Source organism: Chlamydotis macqueenii, chromosome 2 (genome assembly GCF_036417535.1).
Source record: "Chlamydotis macqueenii isolate bChlMac1 chromosome 2, bChlMac1.mat, whole genome shotgun sequence".
In the NCBI taxonomy this organism is placed as follows: Eukaryota; Metazoa; Chordata; class Aves; order Otidiformes; family Otididae; genus Chlamydotis; species Chlamydotis macqueenii.
The window spans coordinates 104,335,841-104,342,440 of NC_141557.1; positions in this window are offsets into that span (position 1 = coordinate 104,335,841).

Consider the following 6,600-nt stretch of genomic DNA (forward strand, 5'->3'; position numbering starts at 1 on the left):
CAAAGCAGCTTTCTGCTGTTTTGTTTTCATCACTGAACGTTGGTAACAGATTGAATCATACAAAGCTGTTGCATGTTTCATTGCTTTAACCGACAAAGAGAATTTGGACAATATGGTGTTGAATGCTGCTTTGAACTCTTAACTTGCAAGGTGTTGGTAGTCTGCCTAGGCAGTGTAGGCGTTCCCGAAACAATTACCTTTCTCTGATTTCTGAAATTTGAACCATTTTAAAGGATTACTGCTACTATCCTGTGTATCAATTTACTGACATAGAGCATCATGTAGCAGCTCATGTGAATTCTCCTGTTGCTAGCAAACTTCCTTCTGCTTATACACCAAGGAGTATAGAAATGTTTGCAGTTGTTTAGCAAGGATAAATAGACTACAAGTATTTTACACAGAGCATTTTAAAATGGAGTATTGTGGCTTTTAACAATAAAACATGAAATATCTAGAAGGTCCTTTGAAGAGGAGCAAGGAAACCTTTAAGACTTCTACTAATGACAATAATAGTATTGCTTTGTAGCTGAGTTTCCTCATAACTTTAGATTGGAGAAGAGAGAAAACATCACTGAATGAGCGTATAGCTTGCCAGCTTATTTGTACTGAAAACGGTTTTGCTTCTGTCACACGGTGTGTGCTTCTGTCACTTTACTTTCGTTGCATTGCTTCTGGTACTCAGCAGCCCCTGTTGCTCGGTTGCCATAGGCTTCAGCTAGGTTAACGACTGTCCTGACCAAAATGGGTGGGTTTAGGCTGTCTTGAGTTCAGAGACTGAAACTTTGGCAAGCACTAAGGCTGACACAAGAGGGTGAAAATGCATAGACAGGAGCAATGGGAACAGGAGAAAGGAATGTAGCAGGGCCATGTGTTCTTGTATCTGTGTCATGTTTTGGTACGGATGAGCTACGTTTAACATACATGCATAGCTAGCGGGAGTTTAAGTCCTTCCAAAAGAAATCTTGTATCTGTTTACTTTACAGAGAGCCTTTGGCTGAGTAAGTTTGCCTGATACAGAGTAAATAGCATTACTACCCAATAAAGATTACTTATGGATATTTTTGCTGTTTCTCAGCAGAAACATACACTCCAAGTCACTCAAAATAACGTACTTGAATGTTCATTGTTTATTTTTAAAAAAAAAAACAAAAACCAACTCTTTCATGTTAGGTTGCTATACCACTACTTTGAAGGAATGATAACTTTTGAATGTATTTAAATTCTTGCAAAGAATTGGCAACTTGTAGTCTTAATGCTTTCAGGAATTCAAGATCTAATCGATAATGCAGGATTTGTATTTTAATCTTAAAGAAGTGTTGGGGTTTTTTTTTTTCAGATAATAATTAAAAAATTTGGAACAGTCACTGCAATTTCATTCTTTTTGCCTGAATAGTAAATGTTGACTCTTAATCTAAAGCAGATAGCATACTGTTCATAGACTGTAAAAACTTTTAAATGACTCGGTATTAAAGGAAAACAAAGACTTTGGGACTTCAGTACCTAAGTTTTTAATCTCCTCCCAAAGTATATAATTTTCACTTAGAACTTACTGTAAATTTTTAATTAATCTTTATTTGTTTTCTTAGTATGCTCTTCTAAAGGAATTCTGACAGTACACCTTATATTAAAAACTGAAATCCAGACTGGTATTTTGGATGGCCACTGGCTAATTTTATTTTCTCTTTGCTTTTGTAAAACATGTCTTTTTTTGATCTCACCTTTGCACATCGAGTCAGTTAAGCAGCTTCTACTTAGAACTTCTTGTAGAATCACAGAGCTCACTAACCATAAAAAAAAAGGACACCGCTTAGAAGCTATCAAAATATTGGAGTGTTTTTGTAAAAGACATTTTTTGAGATTCTTTTTTTTTCAACAAACATTTAAATTTTCAAGTGTCAGAATAACTTTCCTGTCCCTAAACAGAACATTTGTTGGAGCAGGAGGAATGACAGAAAAAGATGGTCCTACGGTAGACTGCATCTCAAGTAGAGGTAGGCATGTAGATGGTTTGTATAGAAACTTAAAACTTATAGGAACAGAGTTCCCCTTTGAAGTAAGAGATCTCCTTTTATGTAACGTGGAAGAAAGCTAAGACTTCCTTCTTTTCAGTCACTATAAACATTACATTTAGAGGATATTTCCTGGTACACAGAAGATCGGAGAAATACTTGTTGGCCCAAACAAGTCCTTGACATTGCATTAGTTGCTCCTGAGCTGGAGAGAGAGAGATTAATTGCCTTCAGCAGATTTATCATTTAATAGCTGTGTCCAAGTCTCAGTGGAGAAAATAATTATAAATTATGCTGTGCCTTCATGCAAAATTATGCTTTATGCAAATGAAAAACACTTGAGAATTAAGTTAAACCTTGAGATGGCAATACTGCGATGCATATCTTCCCCCTTCTCCATCTTTCAAAAATACATACTCTTTAAAAACAAATGCAGAAAGAATGCATAGTTTTGTTCTTCGTGGCTCATTTATAAAATTCCTAAATACTTCAATCACATGCCAAATGCCATGGGTTGCAAGACATGCTGCAATATATTTTGATGTTAACTTTTTAAGATTTATCTGATCCTACTATGAAGTAGGAAGTCTCAAAAGACTCAAAGTGGGTTGAAGGAGAAAAGGAAGTATCTTCTAAAAGGTAAACAGAAGTAATGTTCTGTGTTGAGTGTCTCTGACAGACAGATGTACCACAATATGAAAAATACTCTTTGGAATGAACCTTGAAGTGGGTGGGAGCTTCTTGTATCACATTGTAATGATTTAAAATAGAAGTATTTCTAGCAGAGTAAGAGTAAGTAATACTTGATTTTTAGAACAGGTTTTACATGTAAATATGAATCTTGACCTGAACATATATATATTTATATTTTTACACTTTGCATCACGTGTTGTTATAATTCAAGTAGTCTGTCTTCAAGAGGAAAGCTTTCAGTGCATTCACGTGAATCTGTGTTGAGTTTTAGGTTCTGGAGAGTACTTGGAATTCAGGTATAATGTAGAAGCATGGGGTTCTTTCAGTGGGCCATAACTCAGTGTCAGCTTCAGTTGTCAGAAATCTAAATGCAAGGACATGCTAGAAATAAGACCTCAAGTTGCTCGCTTAGCTTTGCAAAGGGTCAAGCCATTTATGGAAAACTAATTAAATGCAGGCATTGTGTGTTAGCTAATGCAGAACAATGTCTATGGTGTGTTAACTAACGGAGAATTATTATCTATGGCTTAAGCAAGAAGTTGCAAGCCTTCTTTTAGTTTTGTAAATAATGTTTATGAGATGGGAGGACTTTTTTCTACTGACATCCTTAACTGTTGCATCCAAATGCAATGATCTTGGCTAAATGCGTGGAGCAAGGCTTATAGGGAATGAAGTTTACAATGAGGCCTAAAGGTATGATGGTCTTATAATAAGACTATTCCTTACGTTACGGTGCAGTGGAGGCTGGGAAGGAGTTATAATGGAAGTGCCTAATAAAATAATGAAGCTTGCAATATTCATATTCAAATAATATACTACTCTGTCATGCCAGTCATCTTAAAAGAGACCACGTTGGTAAGAAAAAGTGAAAAGCCTCCATAGCACTGGCAATTATTTTCATGTCTTCCCTTTAGAAGAAAAAAATGCCTCAGTGCAGACCCTTGACCTGAACTAGCTCAGCTCCAGCACCAGTTTCTTTTCTGCTGCGGACAGTTTTAATGACTGTCTGCAGACACATGGAAAAGGACTCTCTTTAAACACTTAAAGTCATCATTGCATTGCTGTGATGATGTATCATAAGATGAGAAAGAATACATGAGGTATGGAGGTGAGCAGACCCAAGAGCCTATGGGGTATTTCCTCTGCTTAGGCCCATACAAGCTTGTTTGAAGCTAGGACAAAGCCACTTTGTTTTGGGGACAGTGAGTTCATGATCATAGACGTAAGTTGGCCTGTGCCTGTTAGTCCTTCAGCAGTGAACTTGCCCTGTCATGTTTAAATTAGAGTGTGGACATGCCATGGAGCATTAAGTTCAGTTTCTGGCTGTCTTCTTTTGACGTGAGGTGTAGTTTTAGGCAAGATACTTAGGCCGTATTTTCATTATACTGCAACTTTAATGACAGTGTCAGCTTAAGGAGTTTCTGTCCTCATGCTTTTGCATGCTGCCCTTCAAATTATGGCCTCACAAGCTGCTGGAAAAAGCAGTGCTGTAAGTGGATAAATGAACTGACCCAGATGAATGCAACTCTTTAGACAGAACAGCATGCCAGGATATGAGACAGCAATGAGGGTCTGGAGGCAGCACCAGAGGGGGAAACCTTTAAAGGGTGTTTCATGATAAGCTGGCTATGCTGACCTGTGTATTTTATTTCGTCTTTTGCTTGCCCCATCCAGAAAACAAAGGTGATTTGTCTGAGGCTTTGCAGTAAAGAAACTGTGGGTTGCTATCCCATCATCCCTCTTTCAGTAATGTGTTAATATTTGTAATGTATCTTAACCTCTCCTTGCTAGGAGACAGTTAACATGGAAGAGGAAAAATCTTGAGTCTTGTCATGTTAGGCAAAATGCATCTTGCACAGGATCTAAGTAGGTGAGAGTGGGAAGGATGCACTTCTCAGAGTGTAACTGTGGGCAATCACTGTCATAGCAATAAGGTGACTCATTATACATTTGTAGATAAGTCCTGCTTTACAATTCCACATGTACATTTAAAACTTCGGAATGTTTGAACTCTGATTCTGAACTCAGCAATCCTTTTCATTTGTTCATTTGCATGACTACCTATGCAAATTACTAAGAGAAATAAGAGCTACCTTACAGAAATGTATAGGGTTTTCAGACTTGTGTTTTAGAAGAGAACCTTATCTAATCTATAAATATAACTGCATAAATTTTAGACTATCTGTTATATAGCAATCGCCTTTTTTTTTTTTTTGGTGGAGTTTTCTGTATCAGAATCTAAGAGTTTTGTGAGGTGAGTAGATTTAAGAACTGTTGCAAGGGAAGGTCAAACGAAAATCTCAAATGTCTGCAATGCTTTATTTTGGAAGCACTTTTCCCAAGTTAGATGAGAAAACTGTGGTTGTAACCTGGGAGAAACAGAGGATATAGTATCAAATGCCGTATATATTTTGTTCCTAGTAACTTGACAGAAAAGCAAAAGCCACCTTTAACCAGCAGTAGCCAGAGATGTGTGCTGATGACTTAGAGAGTGCCTTGACCACTCTTCTTGGCTGAAAAGACTGGTTTCTTCGACCAGTTCCTCACTTGCCTATTGTATCTATTAATGCATTCTGTTTTGTTTCCCCTCTTTTCTCCTTTCCTCGAATTTTCATTGTCTCTCTTCTTCTGGGTTGTACCATCTAACTGCTTTACCACCTCAGTTTCTCCTGCCCTTTTCCAAGCTTTTTTTTTTTTTTAATTCTTATTTCTGTCTTTCTCTGTATCTTAGCTGTCAGAAATATACAGAAAACGTCAGACAATTATGAAACAATCTGTAGTTAAAAATCTTTGTTCAGTGACCTCTCAGGCTGTTTCAAAATGATGTTATTTCCTTAGTGGCCCAACATGCTCAATATTCTGGAATCTTACATAGATAAAATAAGTTCATTAATTTTGACTGAGCGAGTTGAAATCAATAGGGTATTTTATTATTAAAGTAAGGGGAAAGCTTGTTACAGATAACTTACTGATTTGAGATTTAATAGATTTATATGCATTACATAAAACATCTCATCTTTGAGCCTTCCTTTTGGGAATAGTCACGTTTCACTCTTATATTTAGAAAACAGGAGAAATTTAGGTTTTTCCTCTTTGGAATTTTTACTATAGTTAATCAAGAATTTAAGGCTTCCTTTCAATAAAGACCATACAGTCAAGCACTTACAGATTAATTTTGTCTTGATCTCAGATTATAAACATTGTCTTCCAAATTACTTCTTTCCCTCTAGCCAATTATTAATTTCTACAGTGAAAATACTGTAGATACATTTGTATCTGCTACTCCTGTTGGTCTTATTGTTGATCTTTGGATCAGGAATTGATGTCTAGTTAATTAGAATATGGATGCAGAGCATATATTTTTCATACGGAAAAAAAAAAAAACAATGGGTTTTTTCAGAGGGCTTTTCTTTCCTCCCTGCGTCCTGTTTTTGTAGCTTTGAGTGAAGGCAGTTAATAATGTGATCCAGAAGTGAGTCATTTTAATGCAATGGCACAATGTCTGTGGAAAACACAATGGTTACTGTCTAAGAGCTGTTGATACGTTTGTTCTCTTGGCAAAACTTTTAACTGGGCATAACTTACGCTTTTTGTTTTTCCCAAATGCCATAAGGGTGTTCTGATTTTCATCCAGCCAAAGTGTATTCATGGAGACATCTTTCACCTTCCCTTTCTCTGTTAACATAAACATAGACATAAACTACTGGGACCTGTGCAACTGACAAGCTGTGTGGGTAGTTCTCATAAGGAAAATATCTCATTTTTCTTCTTTTAGATATGACCAGTACTTCTGCAACATTCACAAGAATAATTCCCGATTAGTCCAAATAGTTTATGCTTGAGCAGAACTATAAGATCTCTATGGATGCTTCAAAGCTTTCTACTACTGTAGTTTATT